Genomic DNA, 19,905 nt, shown 5'->3' with positions numbered 1-19,905 from the left:
TATGCGTATTGCACCTGCATGAAACAGTCCTCTGTGCCTGCCCTATCATCTTCTCAGGCACATATGACATCAAAAACTACCTTCACAAATCACATAGAAAGTCCTGCCCTATCAGCTACTCAGCCACCAGTAACATCACAAGCACCTGAAAAAGCAACGGGCTAGTTCCTGCCACGAATGACATCACAGGCACCTAAGCAGGCCATGCGTCTTTTCCTATCCAGCTGCTACTCAGTCACAAGTGATATCACCCGCATCTGCACAAGTGATTTAAAAACTCCTACCCTATCCATTGCTCAGCAGCAAGTGACACCACAAGTACCTGCAGCAGAAGCCAGGTTCCTGCTCCTTCCCCGTCAGCTGCTCAGCCACCAGTGTCTTCACAAGGACCTGCACCCTCACTTTCCACATGCCATCTTTGTCACCTCCATCTCTACCTTGTCTCCTCTCTCTCCGGGCTCTTCTCTCTGCCAGGCACTTTCCTCAGTCACTCCATGACCTCCCAATGCCTTTTACTGTTATTGTGCTTCTGTGGCAGATGTTACCTTGCAAGCACTGTCCCAGCCACGTGACCTGCACCTATTTCTCTTCTCCCTCTGCTTCGTGCTCTGGCTGTTTGATGCATTTTTTGACCTCGGAGGCCCTTGTACCCTGGATCCCTCCTGCTCTTAAACCCTGCTCCTGCAAGAGAAGGGGCAATCAGTCAGTGTATCCTCCATGGCATCTTACCTGCATCTCTCTGACATGCACATCTGGTGGGAACTGTCACCATCAGCCCCAGCTGTGCGTGAAGTCTTCTCCTGGCACAGGCGCAGCTCTGGGTGTGCTTGCTGTGGAACACGGCTCCTGAAGGAGAAGAGCAAAACTCAAAGTTGCTCCTGGGCAACGTCCTGCTGGGAGAGCTGATTTGAAGGCAGGTGTGCCGCAGGTCCTGAGGCTGGTCCAGGGGTGCTCCCTGTCCCCCAGCTCGGCCACAGCTCCCACATCTGGCTCCTTCCAGCAGGATTCTGGAAAGCCCGTTCCCAGCTGTGAGCGCCAGGCCAAGGGCACGGGGCAGAAACAGCCCCCACCCCCGAGGGCCCCAGCCCCCAACTGGCCTCTGCCCCCAAACTACTGAAACTTCCAAACAGGCTCTCCCTCTAACTGAATTACCTTCAGTTTTCAGAAAAGAAACTGTATGCTTTCCCTTATACCCTCAGACTACCGCAGTAATTAGCTGTATATTGTCTGTATACTGTAATTCTGTAATGACCACCAACCTGAAAACCCTCCAAAGCATGGATGAGAAGCATCACTAACTACGCACCCACCTCTTAGTCCTCTTGCAGCAAGGAGCAAGTGCTCTGTGACCGAGCACTTCTGCATGGACACCTCTCTCTGACAGGAGACTGCCGGGCTGAAAACAAAACCAAAGTCTTAAGTTGTCTTGGCTCCAGGGAAAGCAAAGAATTTTTGATACCGATACAAACAAGTTCAAGAGAAAGCAGGATGGTGGAAAAGGCGGAAAATGTGATGTGTCTCACCCACCTTTAATTTCAGAGGTGTGGTTTTTTTTTCTCACTGCACAGCACAGGTGAGGAAGCACACACCTGCCTTTTAAGGAGAACTGAAAAGAGTAAGACTATCAAGTCCGTGCAATTACTCTTCTTTGCAGGATACATGACTCCTTTTTTTACATCTCAGTGGAGAGCTTTAATTTACTATCACTAAGTTCTGATATGGAAACAGCAAAACGTTCTCTGTAAATTTTTGAAAAGAATAGTAGACTGTTCATTTAAACTGTAAATGACTTGTTTCCACTGTCAAAGGTTATAACGCTTTTGAGTATCTTTGCCATCTTCATCTTCTTTGCCAAGACTTTCTTCTGATAACGCTATAACTACAGTACCTCAACATAACATTAAACTCTTCAAATATCCTTGCAGATTCTATGAAATCCAAAATGCCCTACATGGATGCCTACAGGTTTTGCTATTACCATCACGTTTAAGACACCATCGATCCTACCAAACCTACAACCTGCAAAACCTGGAGACCAATTTACGCAAGACACATGACAGAATTTACAAGCGGCACAGAGGAACATACGTATCTATCTTGTTCTGTCCTTGCCAGAACTGCTGGGTGACCTGTCATCAGCCTCAGTGACTAACAGCAGGCAAGACTCTCTCATCTGGCTTAGCGCAGATGCAGCTCCTAGGAAAACGGCTATTTCAGAAGTCAGGTCTTGTGATTTTGGGAAAGCGTTTCAAGGAAATGTTTTAAATACTCTAGAATGGTAAGGCTAAGCATGGTAATCTCACTCCAAGTCCTAGCTCTGCCACAGATTACATGAGCAATAACGGGCAAGTACCCGTTATTACTATTACTATTACCCGTTATTACTATTACCTATTACTATTACTACCTTTGTAGTTTTTTTCATGAAAGATGGTAAAAATGCAAAAAAACAGGGTATAATTATCTAGCAGGTTCTCATCGTAATACCCCCTCGCATTAATAGCTGGACACCAGGTAAGGAGTGTATGTGCTCTGTTCACCTACCTACTCACTAAAACTAAGTAAATTTTAGTCCTTGGAAAGCACTACCTTTCTTTTTTCTTTTTTCTTTTTTCTCTTTTCATGAAAAGGGTGGCGCTGCTTTCTGAATTCAAGATGAGGTACATGGAGTACACAGACAGCTCACTACGTATCTGAACTCCCAAGTCAAGCTCACAAGCAGGACGGATCATGGCACTGATCGGCTGCATACAGGCCACCTGAAAAAAACCACACACACACACAAAAGAGAAAACTTCTGGGCATGGACTGGAAGTCACTGGTTCAGGACTTCTAAGGAGGCCAGAAGATAACACAAAGCCGCAGCAGAAAAAAAGCAGTAAAGCCAAAGGCATTTCAGCCACACCAACCTCATCCCACTTCAAGCTCTCCAGCTCCTGAGTAAGATTTCAAGTGCCATGTCCACACAAACCTGAGGAACTACGTACCTTCAGCGCCACCGAGGTTCCGCTCCCCAGGCCAGCCAAGAGGCGTTTGAATCGCTCCACCCCATCTGTTTCTGCTCTTCCAGCAAAAGTCTCCAGCACCTGCTCACAGCTGCAATGAGAGAGGATCAGCAGCTAACCCACAAGCCAGGGCAGGAGGGCGCACGTGGAGACCAATTACAAAATGAAGAGAAGAGCCAGAGGCAGAAGAGAGACTCCACAGAGAGGCCAGTCGAAAGCTCAAGAGCAGCAGAAGGCAGGATTTCTGTCACCACGTCCACGCCTTCGGGTTGAGGCAGAGGGTACACAGAACCTTCACTGCATCGATCATCAGACAAGGGACTTTGATATCAACAGCTCTCGCCAGGAGCAGCACCCCCTCTTTTGTACCCAGCGGTGTTTGATTCCAAACTGAAAAGAAAGGAAAGCTGGAATTCATGTCCGAGACTAAGCCAGCTCTAAAGAAGAGTGAGATGGGAATGCCTCGTGATTGACAATGCTCTGAGGAATAACCATGAGAAAACACTTGTTCCAAAACCTTGTCCAAACCCCTGTGTTACCCTTGTTTCGGACAGGGCACAGAGGAGTGACAAGGAAGGGAGCGATGCATCTCAAACCACACGCTGCCATCAAGAGAAAGTCTTTCAGGGAAACTTAAGAAGCCTCAAAGGAACATGTGGACTTGGGAGGAAACAGAGACTCTCCGTTTACCCAAGGAGAGCAGGGAAGAGCACACAGAGGGACAAGGAAGCGCCCCAGCTCATTCACGGGAAAGGGAAAACAGGTGTCCACTGCACAGGAGTGTCAAATAATAAAAATTTTTAAACCCCACAGATACAGAGAAAGACAAATGGGAAGAAATACTGAAGGGCATCAAGCCCTCATACGTAAGTTAAGAGGCATAATCAGAGAGGAGCAGAGAAAGCCACAAAAGAGGGCAGAGCAGCCAAAGTCCCACAGGCCTGTACAAATACACGGAAAGTGTTTTGTAAGTCCCAGGAAAGTATGTGATGGTGATGGTACCAGGAAATGTACAGTAGGAGAAAAAGTCAGGCTGGCACTTCACTCTGAAGCATGAAGCACTTGATCCTCTGTGCCAGAACCGCACAGGCACTGGCCAGGCAAGCTGCTGCCTACTTGTTGCCCTGCCAATACAATATATAATTGAGGAAAGTAAAATGCAGATACAAAGGTTTTTCTCCAAGTATTTGATGCTGACACCTTCTCGCCTCCAGCCTTCCTGCACCTCAGGAGCTCAGAAAACGACAAGAAGGGAAAGCAATGAACACTGGCACTGCATTACTCATGGAGTGGCTTTTCCACTCAGAACAGTGGTTGCTCTTCATCATTATGAGGACTAATTGTCTGGGTTTGGGGGAGTGCCTTGGAAGCAATGCAGGGGCCCAGTTTAACAGTGTGTCATCTAGAGAGAGGGAGACAGTCTGTGGCCCAAATGCCTCGCACAACAGCCACAGTGTGAGAGACAGGGAAGGATTATCCTTGCTGTATTGCTGAGACACCAACTTCAGTAATGATGAGACACCAAAGATAAGCAACTTCCCCCAGGTCTCACTAAGCATGCACTCACGTTTTCCAATTTCCTTTCACTGAACAATACAAAAATTCTCTCTACAACAATAAATTACCCGTGCCCGGGACCATCCCTGGAATGGAGGCCAACTGGCACAATTACCCTTGTCCATTTGGTTGCATTTTGTTGTGCAAAATTTGGATGCAGAATAGCTTCATCCAAAATGCCCACTGGGAAATCCCTGGGACCACTCCCACTCGTGAGCGGTGCCGAGGAATTTGTTGAGCTTTTCAGCTGACATGGGCCAAACCTGTACCTGTAAACCTCCAAACGATTTAGCACTACAGATGATCAAGGTCCAGTTCATGGGAACACTCACCGGTGCTGTTTCATTCAATACCACAGACGCTGCCAAAAGTTCTCCCTCAGAGAGCATCTCACGCTAACACACACCGGGTAGGTTTTTTCAGTACTCTCTTAGTATTGAAGAGAGAGTATTCTTTCGTTTAGAGCTGCATTTAGTGGTGAAAAGTGCCAGCCTGACAGCTCTGAAGCATGAAGCACTTGATCCTCTGTGCCAGAACCGCGCAGGCACTGGCCAGGCAAGTAAACAGAAGCAGAGGAAAGCAATGTGAATAAACCAAGCTCATCCGCTATCTCAAGGATAGAAGAGTGGCTCATTATCTTAAGAATACGGCCTAAGGAGCATCCGGCTTCAAATCCAATGTTCAACTGGAAGTAATTTTTTCCCTTACTGTGATGAACAGGTAGAAGGTGTGTAGGGGGGTTTTGTTTGTTTTTTGGTTTTAAACTTCTTACTTTTAAATAAAAAAGGGAACAAAAGGTATTAAGCATCTACAAAGAGACAAGGTACTATCAGAAGTGCAGGATCAAGTAACAAGAAGTGACTGAAGAAATGAAGACAGAAAATGGGAAGGGTCAGCAAGTACCTAAGCACAATTCACAATTGTGAAGCGATCCTGTCAGCATAGCACTTTTTGCCATCAAAATACTCGATCAGCAACCGTTCAGTCCTTCAGACAAGAGGACATCAGAGCAATTGAAAAGGAAAAGGGAACACATATCTTGAAAGACAATGTCTGAAGAGGCAGTTAATTTGGAGGAAGGAGAGATTGGAAGAGATCTCCAGGCCCATCATAAACTTAACAAACTCCATATTAAGCAGTAAGGGGTTGGCTGGTTGCTTTCTACTTTATTTCCATTAGAAGTCTGCTGCAGAACCCAAATCTTCTAAGCATTAAGAGTTTTTTTCCAGTTTTCAGCCTCAATGTACTCAGGGCCAGGTGGCACACATTTTTTCTGGTGCCCACACCTTTAAGCTTAGCAACTGTTCTCCCTAAATGGTATTTCCCTCTTCTGCATTTACAGGAGTCACCCCACTCTTCTTCCACTTGCTTTTCTAGCCTAAGCAAATCATGAACTGATGTCATCACGCACGTCCATCTCCCATGTCCCAGCAATCCCTGCAGCTCTCCTCTCCAGTTATTCCGGGGGGAGTTCATCTTTCTTGTACGTGAAGGACCAGCAGAGCAGCCACGTCAGATGAGCTGTGCTCTGTTCAGTGGCATTCACTCTTCCCTACGGTTCCTGAAAATACTTTGCCTGACACACTGCAGTGCAGCACTTTCTTATCCCACATCACACTGTTGGCTCCCAGCTGCTCTCCTGTGCTTCCCTGTAGCTACCTGTAGGTCTTTTCCCCCCTCCTCAGTTTTGGCCAGCTGAAGAACATCCAACTTAGGGCTCTCAAATTCTTTCCCCTCTTCTAAATATCTTCTTGGTGGTCTCAGCTTTCTGCCCTTCAGAGAGGTAGCTTATCATAACAGGACAAAGATAGCACTGTTTTTTCCCCAAGTAAGCAAATACTTGAACTGTTTATTTAAATACAAAAATTAAGAGGAAGGAAAAAAATGACAGCTAAGTGGAAAGTGAAAGTTTAATTTGGTGCTTAAGCAACTTGAGTACTTATGCTGCAGCTGAAGCAGAGGGCTAGCACTTAGACATCTGATCATGATAAAACCAAAAATCCGTTCACTAAGGTTTCAAACTACAAAACAACTTCATCTAAGGGAAGACAAAATGTATCTATACAAACACTGCCATGTGTTTATAGTGCCTTCTCAGCACAACGTTTCTCTTATGGCATCAAGAACTTACTGGTACGAAAAATTACAAATTTTAAGTGCTATTTTAATGCAAGTTACAGTAAAATCAACAGTAGTGGGAAAAGAGTCAAGAATTAGAACTTGCAGAATGGGAGATGATTCGTGACTTTCTCAACAGCTTACAACCATCTCACCACCTGGGAATGACATACTTTGTTAGTATTGGTCTGGTTCAAAACTCAGCAGGCTGGCTTGTTCATCACTGCAATTTTTCAATCAGAGGAAAGAACGAACTGAGGAAGAACTAAGCAGAATGAAGGCCAGCAGGTACCAGTTTCAACTAACCTTCACCTGGGTGCAGAATGAAGCTTCTTTCTAAAAACAAAAATTGCATCTCTATCAGGATATTGGCGATTCTAGGAAGTGTCTTTTTTCCACCCTTTGCCTCACTAAAAAGCTTTTTGGCCCAGATGCTTTCCTCCTCATGCAGAAATGTGAAAGTATTGGGAACCTTGCACATTCGTATAGGAAAGCTGTGGCCCACTTAGCTCTGTAGCTGGAGGGCAGGTGCTGCAATGGTCACGTTCACCTGCAAACAGCAGTTGTCTTTGCCTTACGCCCTAACATCTCACAGGTGAACTGTGCCATGAGAAAAACATGCTCAGTTACAACTTCCTGGCTGGGTGAGCAAGGACACCACCAGTGGGTCTGCAGGTCAGAAGCCCAATGCTGGTGCCACACCTCAGGTTCTTGACACAATGGGAGGTCAACATGAGAAACTTAAAAGTGGCGTGCTTACTGCTGGAATGCCAAAAATAAAGGAGAGAGATGGCCTGTGTGGGACTTAAGAAAAAGAAAGGAAGATCTTACTCTCTCTCTATTACATTTTCCAAAACGAAATGTGCTATGTAAAAGGCACTCAAGACAGGATTCATAACTACCAACAAGTAAAACAGATTTCCTGGATTTCTTCTGGAATCATATAATCCCTCTCCTAAGGAAACGATCTGCCTTGAAGATGCAGGACAGTCAGTGGCATTTCTACGGTTGCTCAGCTACATTTTAGTTCATCTGTTAGCACACAGCCTGGCTTTTAAAAGAGGTTGTACTGGACGGAAGAGTCAGAGTTGAACTGAACTATCACGTGAAGTCGAGGGGAGAAGAATACAACAAAACATATTTACCACAACCTGGTATATAGTTGACAAAACAGCACGACAGACTTGCCATGCCATGCCATCTAAAAGATGCTGCTAACGTCTCTGTCAGAAGCTGTTGTTATGTTATGGGCTATTGTTATACTCATGAAACAGCCAGCCTTCATTGGCATGAGGACTGGAGTGAGACCCCTGTGAATTACTATGCTCACTGACTCAGTCTGCAGAAAAAAACCAAATAAATAGGATTTAAAAAAAAAAAAATCACATGTAGCACAAATGATGGCCTTCTTCAGAAATGAATGGCTCTGTAGATAAAACAGTGGGTTAGATTAGTTTCTCATTAATTCTTAAGTTCTCTGTCCTCTGCTTTGACAGGTGCTGATTCAAGATCTCCCTGTACTCAGAAGCTCTACAGCTGGATACCCCAGCAGGAGCAGTGGGGGACAGCAGCCAGATAGACCAAGACCTCCCACTTACTCTTCCTGTTAAGTCAATAAACCTTAAGGAGCATAAGAGTTATTCCTCTGATAGCAGAACGGGATGAAGGGGCTTGAGATTTTTAGAACTTCATTTTGATAACATTTCACTGTTCCTTCATAGCCAGAAGGAATTTAATTACAGGAATTTTTGTACCACTCAACTGGTAAAAAGTTATACAAGCCTTTTTATCCCGTTTTATCCTTTCACGCTTCTTCCATAAAACCATTTTCCACTCTCCAGCTCACAATCTCTCTAAGCAGAAAAGTCCTATCTGCTGCACACCTGTCATAAACCAGGTAAGGTATGACAAAGTTTCAAGTATATCAGTATTTATAAAATTAGAAACTTTAAAACGCAAAAAAGAAACAAGACTGGTGGGGGAAAAATTATTTTCTACCTTGACTGTTAGGTACTTAGGCTGCCAGTATTTAACATTCATGTCTCTGTATTTCAAGGTCAGGATTGCAACAGTTCTGCTATTTGTGGATATCAGTGAGAGATTATCACCAGTTCAGGTGCTCCACCTACACTTATTCACAGATGTGATTTTTTTTCTTTCTTTTTTAATGTTTAAAAGGTTGAATCCACCCTTCCAAGGTATAATGGGCAAAAGAGCACATTCTAAGTGAAATTAAGTTATGCTTCGCTTGATTTAAATACAGAAAGTTAGCTCCACTGGTACATTCATCCACAAGAACGTTAACACCTCCAGTTTCATAAACACCCATAAACTATATTTTTATAATTATAAACAGCAAATTACTAAACATAGTACAACACTCTATGAAAGGGAAAAAGAATGCATGCACTCAGCATTTTCCTTTTGGACTAGAAAATGAAAATCTCTAACAACGGATAAGCCTGAATTAAAAATCAATCCACTCTGGACCCCAAATGGGGTATGGGTTATGATATGCCACATATCTGGACTTGACTCTTGAAAGCACTACGGAACTTCAGGTTCTTATGCAGAGGCTTAACTAGAGTCTTAATTGGCAACTTAATTTGGGACGTGAAAGGTATCAGCACTACAGTACCATGTGCAGTCAAGAAAACTGGTCTTGCAGTTCAATTCCAACGCCGCATCCTCAAACCAAATGAGACTGCTACATCTGAGGAACAAGGATGGAAATCTCACCTGCCATCCCGAAGTTACGCTGTGGCATTTCTTCACTTTTTGTCGCTTTCCTCAGGCTTGGTCAATCTTTTGCAGAGTCTGAAGCAAAGGCCCATAGCTTTTTCCTGTTTGTAGCAGTGGATGTCTGGGTTTTCACAGGTTGGTTTGTTGTGGGGCACCACTCGTACCCTGGCTTTGCCTTCATAAATGCATCCTTCTACTAGAAAAGAAAAGGAAAATTACCAGTCATGCCAGTCATGCCATTATACTATCCACAGGGCAATAGAATGCACTGCTTGTAAGAGGATTTAATACAGTAAATAATCCTTGAATATCTTGATTTTTTAACAGTTCAATCACGAGCTTAGACTCTGACTGGCAGCACAATCTAACAAGAAGAAATACTAAGAGAAGTAGAGCTGTATTTAAAAAAGTGGGGTTTCTCTTTCCTCTCCTGAAGGTTTATCACCCAGAGCAGGCTGAAGTTCTGATCCTGCAAACTGTTCCCCGGTGCCTGTATGCTCGCTCTGGGAAACAAAGACAGCTATTCAAATTCTTTTGCAGGTATACAACCTTTGTTTACTTTCTAGTTTGAATGAAATCAAAACATACATTTAGCAACAAATGCAGCATGAATTTCAGAATTATGACTTTGCCTTGCACTCATTTTTCTCTAGTAGATCTGTATTGTAGAATATTTGAGTACATTCTTTCCCAAACCAGGCACTGAAAATAAAACACCATAAAAGGAGGATCATCTCATTTTCAGTAACTTCTGATACATCATCCCAGTGTTCCTTCCAAAATGTACCATGCTGCATGGCTGCATAAAATAAGCTGGGACCATTTGAAACTTTCTTTGGCCTGGAGCACACAGCACGCATCTCAGCTGTTTGCTGTATTCTTGGTCTGAGGCAGCAAAACGAACGAAGCCAGGCTACACACAGCGGGGTAGGGGGAAAAGGTCTGGATCCTACACAGTTTGGGGGATGAGGGGAAGGATGGGAGCCTACTTTATTCTCAGAATGCGACAGTGATGTTTTCCAAATACCTTGCTGACCAGACCAAAGCAACATTTTTGAATGTTAGCAGCAATAAAAAGAGTACATTTCAGTATTTTAAACGTGTTGCCATGCAAGGTGGAGAATGGACGACTCAGAGGAACATGCCACACATTCCAGCTGCAGATGTTTGCCTAACAACTGACAGGGACGTACAGCACTGGCTGCCGGGGGAAGCTAACCAGTAAGGACCAGTGCCGACCGCAGGGAGGAGGAACCCCACACCTTCCCATGCACTCGGCTGCTCTCAATGGCAGCAAATGACCAGAAGAGCTGTTTTATCCTGAAGGACATGGCAGGGCAGCTGCAGGAAGCTTCTTCCGTGATTGCACATCTTCCCACCACCCAGCTGTCATCAGTCCCAGTTACGGCACAGAGAAACACCCCTGCTTCATGCACGTGCCTGCACAGAAACAGAGGCAGAGGGAAGAAATCCCTTGGGTATCAAATACAGAAATAGCACAGAAAACCTGCCCGGCAGCGCCCAGAAGCTGTCGGAGGCCTTTAAGAAGGACACAGCAGCCATTGAGGACAGTGTCCCTGCTGCCAGCCCCCACCAGCCAGCCCTGGCTCCACCCACCAGCAGAACCATGACAAAGCCCAAAGGTGAGTTTTGGGGGCTGGCAGAGCCCGCAGGTGGGCGGCCAAGCTGAGGAAAGCTTGCATCGCCCCGGGGTCGCGTTGGCTTTGTTTGTTTGCTTTTTCAGCAGCGGTGACCACCCCAGCAGCCCTGGGGAAGCCCGCAGATCTGCCCGAGCAGAGGCCAGTCACCTTTGCCGAGGCCCTTCCTGAGCAGGCAGAGGACACCACCGTGAAGCATATGGTCCACTGGCTCGACACCACGGACGGCGAGGACACCATTCCTGATGTCCCCGACAGCCCCAGCTTGACCGCCTTCCTCCACAAGCTCCCCGACCTCTCCGAGTATGTGGTGGAGGGCGGCTGCCCCAAGGAGCCAGCAGTGGTGGTGGGGCTGGGGGACAGCGAGGACACCGCCCCCAATGTCCCCGACTTGACTGCCTTCCTCAATGAGCTCCCCGACCTCTCCGAGTACGTGGCCATGGGCGGCTGCCCCAAGAAGCCAGCAGTGGCGGCAGGTCTGGGGGACGGCAAGGACACCGTCCCTGATGTCCTTGATTTCCCAACAGCCTTGCCAGCACCACTTTCCTCAATGAGCTCCACGACTTCTCGGAGCATGTGGCGGACAGTGACTGTCCCCAGGACCAAGCAGTGGTGGCACGGCTAGGGGACAGCGAGGACACCATCTTGACCGCCAATGGCCCCCACTTGACCGCCGAGGTCCTCGATGAGCTCCCTGATCTCTCCAAGTATGTGGTGGAGGGCAGCTGCCCCAAGAAGCCAGAGGTGGTGGCGGGGATGGGGGATGGCGAGGATGCCGTCCCCGATGTCCCCGATGTCCCCAACTTGACCTTAACAAGCTTGATCCTTAACAAGCTCCCCTACCTCTTGGAGTACAGGGCAGAGGGCAGCTGCAACAAGGAGCAAGTGGCAGCAGCAATGCTGGTGGACAGTGAAAACACCTTCCCCGATGACCCCAACTGCCTTGCCAGCACTGCCTCCTTCAATGAAGTCCCTGACTTCTTGGAGTACGGGGCAGAGGGCAACTGCCCCAAGGACTGCCTGGCAGTGGCAATGCTGGGGGACGCCGACACCTTCTGGGGGGTGGCGGCCTCCCCCCTGCAGGACCCCAAGGGGAAGCAGGGTGGGGTGGCAGCAGACCTCCCCGCCTGGCTGACGGTGAGTCCCTTGGAGACTTCTGAGGAGACCTCTCTGGAGAGTTCTCCAGAGGACAGTCCTGTGGAGAGTCCCTGGAAGGATCCCCTGAAGGGTCCTCTGGAGAGCCCCCTGTGGATCCCACTGCTGAGTCCCCTGCCCAGCCCCCCGGCTGCCCCCCAGTGCCACCCACCCCACATGGCCCAACCGGTGGAGGAGGCACTGCGGAGGCAGCCCCGGGTGGGTTCAACCCGCTCGCCACTGTCGCCGGGCGTCGTCTCCTGCCGGGTGGTGCCCAGATCGGGCAAGGCGGGCGGCCAGCACGTCAAGCGCCCCGCGCCAGCTGGCACCCCCAAGACACACGAGACCTTCCCGTGGGACAACATGCCACCCAAGAAGAGGAAGGAGATGGTGGTGCGCCAGTTGGTAAAACATTCAAAAACCCCGTGGGAGGGGAAGCCGGATGGGGACGGTGCAGTGGCAGGCAGCAGCAGGCAGCAAGCGGGTAGCAGCAAGCGGAGGGCATCCGACAGCAACAACGTGCCCACCAAGCGAGCCAGAACCTTGAGGGACGCCGCGGGACAAAGTGCTCCATGCCCCCCTGACCGCTGTTGATAGACTGATAGAGAAGGTGTGGAGCATGGATCCCTGCGACGTGCGACCTGCACCCGCCCATACCAGTCCCAGCCCTCTCCCATATCTCTGTTTCTTTCTTAATTCATTAAAGGTTTGATATCGTTTCACAGCGCCTCTGCCTGTGGTCATTCCTGCAGTGGGAGGTGGGGGGGTTAACGCAGCCCCTGCCGCATGCGTAGATCTGACACTCCACCTCTTCACCCCAGTATATGAGGAACCCCCCATGATTCCAGATGGAGATGTTTAATCAGAACCTTAATTCCCAAACTCGGGGTAAATGAACTAGATCTGCTACCATGGAACCCACAGACAATTGCACAGTAGATGCCACTTTAGCCTTGCAACAGGAAAATTCTTCTTTAGCTTTGATACTAGGACAAAATCATCTAGTACCTGATATGCTTAACCTGCAACAAGAGCATTGATTCATACCAAAGGTAACAAATGTCACGACGTCCGTGCCATTTCCAAACACTTACAAACATTACATCAAATCGCAGTATCTCCTGGTGGAGTTTCACTTTCTGACCTCTTTAGTTGGATACCACCCTTAGATTTGCAACAAATAGTAACAAAAACTATTATTATTGTAATATTCTTTATCCCATTACTAAGTTGTTTGGATTGTGATTAAGCTTTGAGTTGCCATATATCATAGAACCAAATGATCGAACTCACCGATAGCGATTAATCTCGCATTTGTCCCCCGCTTGGGAAAGTCCTCCTCCTCCTCCACCACCTCTCCGTTCACCGCCCAGCCATTTTGCACCAGTAGAGGCAAGAGAGGCTCGCACTCTCACTCTGCAGGGCTGTTACCCCAACCACTGGATCACGCCGTTACCCACGCCACAAGGGGTGGAGTGTGGCGAGACGCTCCTGGCCTCAGGTATGGCATGGGACAGTGGAAAGCGCTAACAGAGCGTGCTTGCGCTGCTCACACAGCTGCACGGAGCCCCTCGCACACAGAAACCTGTGACCAACCGCGTACAACTACTGGCGGATCACCAACCCTTCTGAGACACGTCCAGCTTTGCATGTAAAGGACATGCCTACATCAACTTGTCAGTCATACAACTGAACAGAGAAGGTGCAATCCCAAAAATAAGGTGCCCCAACACCAACTCGGGGTAGCTCTCAGCTGGTCCAGGGGTGCTGCCTGGAGAAGGAGATGTCCTTATGTCATGAAGGAGAACACGACAGGTCCACAATTTCCCCAACTGTTTCTCATCAGTGGGTAAGATTAATCGTTAACGGTGTTGTACCTCGCCTACACGGCAAGTGAGATTTCCCCTTCTCTCTTTCGCTCATGCTTAGATTGCTTGCGCTCTACTCAGGCTCAATGATATTGATTGTCAACTTATATTATTATAATACGTTTGAACAGACTTGGTCCGTAGACCGTTGGTGTTTTATCGTCCGATACCCAAAGAACCCTTGTCGTGTGACAGGCATCCACCTCTGATGGAAGTTTTAAGCAATAGCCCGCGTTTGCCAAAGAAAGCTGGCGAGAGAAGCACCAGGACGCACGCAAAGAGAAAGCCCGACAGAAGTGTCCTCTGCCCATCTAAAAAGCCAAGGGAAAAAAGGACTCAAAAACCAGAGCGGCCTTTTCCATCACCCCGATTTAAAGCAGAGCAAGCAGCTTTTATTTTAACAGCGTTGAAGAAATCCCTAATAAGGCCTCTTTCAGAACACTGCTTCGGGGTTCAGGAGGCTCAGGTAGACCAGATTAAATGCTCAGAGCTACCAACACAGAACAGAGAAATGAAGAAACTATTATATAAAGTAATATTTGTACAAGGAAGAAAAAAATTCACCTTTTTCATGATTATAACAACTGTGATGTTTACTTCAGAAAAAGATGGGAATGAGGGAAAATAACCTGCCTAGGTTGAAGGTAGAGCATGACCAGTTCATGAATGACCAGGGATTATTCCGTCTAGAGAGGGCAGGAAAGACATCCCAGGACTAGGGTGATTTTTGCTTCTGATGAAACGGTATCAACGGCCTGGCAGCATGAAGGCTACAGAAGACTACTGAGAAGACTGCAGTCCCAGGCTTTTTGTGGGACCATTACCCTGCAATGGGCTTTGCCTTGGCAAAGTGATGGCAAATCAAACATTGCCACTTGAGCCCTCGAACTACGTCGTCACGATCCCAAGACTGTATCTATCTATAGTCTATCTGTAAGACTCGGATAGATTTAGCTGAGAAAATAATGAGGCCAAATGAAATGTATCTCCAGGAGATAAAACTGTCGGCAGGAGCTGGCTCATCCTGGGACTCGGTACCACTCAGGCACACGACCTGCAGTCCAGAGGTACCCCTGAAAAGACCTCGACGGCCTGCATTAACACACCGGTACGCACTTGAGATGTAAACACTGCCAAGTCATCTCTTATTTGCATCCACACAAAGAGGAGCCAATGTAGCAAATTGAGCCTTACTTCTGCTGAAACTCTCCTTACAGACAGCTCATCTTCTGTGTTCCTAAACTGTCGTAAAGACCTGTTCTAGCGCAAAGGCTCGAACCCTGCCTACGGCGAAGAAGCCATTTAGACAAGCCCCGCTTTTCTTTCCTCACTGTTGTCTTGCTTCCCAGAAATCAATCAATACCCAAAGCTCCGTATGAAGACCGCATAAAAAAGCCAACTGCAAGTGCCTTTACTTGCCACTATTTTTGTCAGGCAGCATTCTAGGAAGAAACTAGCTTGTCCGGCTTGTTTTGCTACAGCTTCATTACCTTTAAAGACGACACTTCTTACCTCTGCTACTCCAATACAGCCTCACAGCCCAGCAAAATCATACTGCAGGTAGGAAACCTTCACCATACAAAGACAAGCACGCTACAGGCACAGTTACTCTCAAAGAACAGGCTCTGTCAACCACTCTTCCTCTTGCTTACCAAAGTTCAGATAGTGTTAGAAAACAACAGCAAAAAAGCAGCACGCTCTCACGTTTTACGGAGCCCATTATCTCAGCCGTTCAACCTTAAGTCCAACTCCAGTCTGAACCCCAGAATAAGAAATGCTGTCTTAAAAATCTCCAGAAAAAAGAAGGGCTTTGAAGTGGCAAGACCAGAAAATGTTCATGAAAGCCCCATCATGCAAGTACACATCTCTGATCACAGGCCAACTGCACCGTTACCTGAGGAAGCGATGTTCTCTGTGAACTGGCAGCCACTGACATCTGGAAACTAGCTCAGCGTCTCTTGTTTATTAGTGCCAAGCACGCAGGTTGGAATTGGAGCTGGGGAAGAAAACCACAGGCAGTCAGTCTGGTTTCATTCAAGTCCATTAGGAGAAGTCCAGTTCACATTTACAGGAATCACAGCAGGCCCCACCCGTCCCTGCAGTCCCCAACACACTCCCTAGGAGCAATAAGCGCAGAACAAGAGACCTTCCTTCAAAATAAGGCCCACAGCCTGCTCTTTCAACAAGATGCACAGAGCACCAGCTGAGAACCACCTCTGCTTTAACTACGCCTAGCTCCACCGTCTACATAAGGAGATCGGCTCCCAAATGATCCCTAGCCCTAAAGACACAGATCTTCCCTAGGGCAATGCTAGGTTGTCCTGGTTTTGGCTGGGAAAGAGCTAACCTCTTCCTCGTAGCTGGTATAGTGCTGTGTTTTGGATTTAGGATGAGAAGAATGTTCATAACACACCGATGTTTTAGTTGTTGCTGAGCAGTGCTTACACTAGCTCAAGGACTTTTCAGCTTCTCATACTGCCCTCCCAGTGAGGAGGCTGGAAGTGCGCAAGAAGTTGGGAGGGGACACAGCCAGCACAGCTCACCCAAACTGGCCAAAGGGATATTCCATACCATATGATGTCATGCTGAACAAAAAAATGGGGAGGTTGGCCGGGGGGAGCTGGCTGGGCATCGCTCAGTGGGTGGTGAGCAATTGCATTGTGCGTCACTTGTTTTGTATATTCTTTTATCATTATTATTATGATTTTCCCTTCCTTTTCTGTCCTATTAAATTGTCTTTATCTCAACCCACGAGTTTTACCTTTTTTTCTGCTTCTCTCCCCCATCCCACTGCAGGGAGTGAGCAACCGGCTGTGTGGCGTTTAGCTGCCTGCCAGGTTAAACCACAACACGGGTAAATACCAGAGCACAGGGACGCCTGGTCATTCAGGTTAAGCTGATGGGGAGGAGGACTAGAAAGAGAAAAATAAGATGAGGGAAAAGACTGAGGAGCTGAGAGAGAAAGAAAGGTGCAGGGAAAAGTCCAGAGAGATAGACAAATCAAGCAAAACAGGGACAAGGAGTCTTACAGAGAGATGGAAGAAGAAAAAGTAGGGTTGGGGAGCAGCATGGAGGGACAGAGAAAGTGGGGGGAGAAGAAGAAGAAGGAAGGAGGGATAGAGAAAGGCAGGGACAGGGAACGGGACATACAGACAGAGAGAGAAAAAGAAGGACAGTGAACAGGACGGAAAAGACTAAGAAACAAAGAGAGGGTCAGATCCGGACACAGAGACCAAGAGGAAAAATAGCAGCAATGGCCTGGAGGGTAGAGATGGAAGGAGAGGAAAGAAAGGCCGAGAAGCAGGACAGAGGAAGAGAGAAGAGAAAAAAGAGAGAGCCAGCTGGATGGGGTACAGCAAGGCAGTGCGACAGAGAAATAAAGACAGGAAAGATGAGAGAGGAAGCAGGGCAGAGGCACAGCGGGAGGAAAAAAGGGTCCAGGAGCAGGACAGAGGTGGAGAAAGAAGCAGCAGGGACAGAGGGATAGAGAAAAACGACAAACAGGATGAAGGATGGGGGCAAAGGGAGAAAGACAAGGAGAGGGGCAGGACGCGGATTGTCAGAGAAAGGCAGAAACAGGGAGGCAGGACAAAGTGAAAGACAGGGAAAAACAAGAGACAGGGAGCAGGACAGAGATGGAGGGGAAAAAAGCCTGGGTTGGGCAGCAGGACAGAGAGGTGGAGAAGGAAAAGACAGCGCTGGGCCGCAGGACAGAAAAGGTGGGGACAAGAAAAAAAAGGACAGAGGAAGCGTGAGAGGAAAGTAAAAGGGAGAGGGATCTGGGCAGAGATGGAGAAAGAAGCAGCAGGCATAGAGGAAGAGAGGCAGAAAGAGGGAGCAGGACAGAGAAAGAAAAATAAGGACAGGGAGCAGGAAGGAGATGGAGAAATAATCTCGGGTGGGCAGCAGGACAGAGAGGGAGTGAAAAAGGAATAGGGTCAGGGAGCAGGACAGAGGGACATAGCAAGAAACGGTGGGACAGGGAGCAGGACAGAGCGACACACAAGAATAACGACAGAGCGAGAAAGCCCGGGATTTTGAGCCTCACAGAGGGATGAAGAAAGAAAGAGAGGGATCAGGAGCCCTGTGGAGAGTTGGAGGAAGACTAAAAAAGAAAGGGGGTCAGGGAGCAGCAGTGAGGGACAGCGAGAGTAAGAGATGGACAGGAAGAAGGACAGCGACAGTGGGATACAGAATGAAAAAAAAAAAAACCAGAGACAGTGAGCAGGACCGGGGGGAGAGAGAGAGAGAGAGAAAGTGAGAGAGAGAAAGAGGAGGGAGTGGGACATACAAGCAGAGAGAGAAGAAGCAGGACAGGGAAGAGGCCAGAGAGATTGTGAAAAACAGAGAGGGATGCAGATCGGGACAAAGAGGCAGCGAACGAAAAAACAGCAATGGGCTGCAGGACTGAGGGAGAGGAAGAAAAAAAGAGGGGCAGGGAGCAGGGCAGAGGGAGAGCAAGAAAAAACAAAGGGGCGGGTAGAATGGCAAAGAAAGAGAGGGGCTTGGAAAGAGAGGCAGGAACAGGGAGCAGGATACAAGAATAGACAGAAGAAGAGAGGTACAGGGAAGCAAAAATGTTACACCAGTGAGGGAAAGGCGGGGGGGGGCACAGGCACAGGGAGGGACCCGGACGCAGAAGAGGGGTGACACGGCCCCAGGGGCCCAGGACTCACCGCAGTTCCCGCTCTCGGTGCTTCCAGACGAACGTTACAGCTCAGACATTTCTGTCTCTGCCTCTCTCAGCTCTTACAATATGAAGCTTCCTAGACACACAGTCTCACACACACTACATGGCTGTACCGTACTTTTGGCTATCCACACAGACCCCACGGTGCACGCTGGAGATCTGGTCGGCTGAGGAATACTCAGAGGGACCCTTCCTCACTTGGAGAGGCCATCTGTCTCTTGTCTGCAGCCGGGGGCAGCTTCCAGCCAGATCCCCTTTGTGTCCTTCTTCAGCCGCTTTACCTTTTTCCGATCTCTTCAACTTCAGCCTGAGCCAGATGCAGCCAACGACATCCCTGGGGGAGGAACGGACAACCGAGCCCTCAGCGCAGCCTCTGGGAGAGGGAAAGAATCATGATTACTGCAGCCGGCCGCAGGCTGCAGCCCCTCCTGCTGCAGGAGCTCCTGCAGGCACCGCTCCTTCCCCGCGCTGGCGCTGACAGCACCCACGTTAACGGAGGATCGAGTGTGCCCGAGGCCCAGCTCGCTGCTGCCAGGACAGGCCGTGGGGCGGCCTGGGGCTGCAGGCCAGGCCTCAGGGGAGGTGCTGGGGCCGGGGCAGCTGTAGGGGGTGAGCCGGGCCAGGGCGGCTCAGGGGGGTTCTGGGAGTCGGGGTGCCCAGTGCCTGTGCCCAGGGGGTTCTGTCTCCATCTCCTTCCCCTCCTCAGCTCTCGGGTCACCCCCAGGGCTGCCCCGGCCAGGCCTGGCTCCAGCTGACCGGGAGCCCATCGCACCGGCAGTTTGGAGCTCTCCCCCACCACCCCCGCGCGGCCCCAGCCCTCACCTCAGCCGAGACGCAGCTGGAGCAGAGGCTGCGCCTCACAAGACCAACATGGCTGCCGGGACCCTGAGTGTGGGGAAATGACAGCTCCCGGCATGCCCTGGGAACCAACATGGCCCCCTGGCAGCCCCATGCCCCAGCACTACAGCTCCCGGCATGCCCTGGGAACCAACATGGCCACCTGGCAGCCCCGTGCCCCAGCACTACAGCTCCCGGCATGCCCTGGGAACCAACATAGCCACCTGGCAGCCCCATGCCCCAGCGCTACAGCTCCCGGCATGCCCTGGGAACCAACATGGCCACCTGGCAGCCCC

The 19,905-nt window shown here is 48.8% G+C and overlaps 1 long non-coding RNA gene across 1 annotated transcript; it reads right to left on the bottom strand.

Annotated features, from left to right (window-relative positions):
- Positions 1-2,590: 2,590 nt before the first annotated feature.
- Positions 2,591-19,628, bottom strand: LOC142086007 (uncharacterized). The gene is made up of 3 exons (XR_012674941.1): positions 19,595-19,628; positions 9,420-9,615; positions 2,591-2,759 (listed from the first exon to the last, which is right to left on the bottom strand). It is a non-coding gene; the product is annotated as an uncharacterized LOC142086007 (long non-coding RNA).
- Between the last annotated feature and the right edge of the window lie 277 nt (positions 19,629-19,905).

The sequence above is a fragment of the Calonectris borealis genome, chromosome 10, assembly GCF_964195595.1.
Source record: "Calonectris borealis chromosome 10, bCalBor7.hap1.2, whole genome shotgun sequence".
NCBI classification, from domain to species: domain Eukaryota; kingdom Metazoa; phylum Chordata; class Aves; order Procellariiformes; family Procellariidae; genus Calonectris; species Calonectris borealis.
Note: the sequence above shows the minus strand (reverse complement) of the source record. Positions and strands in the feature narration are given on the sequence as shown.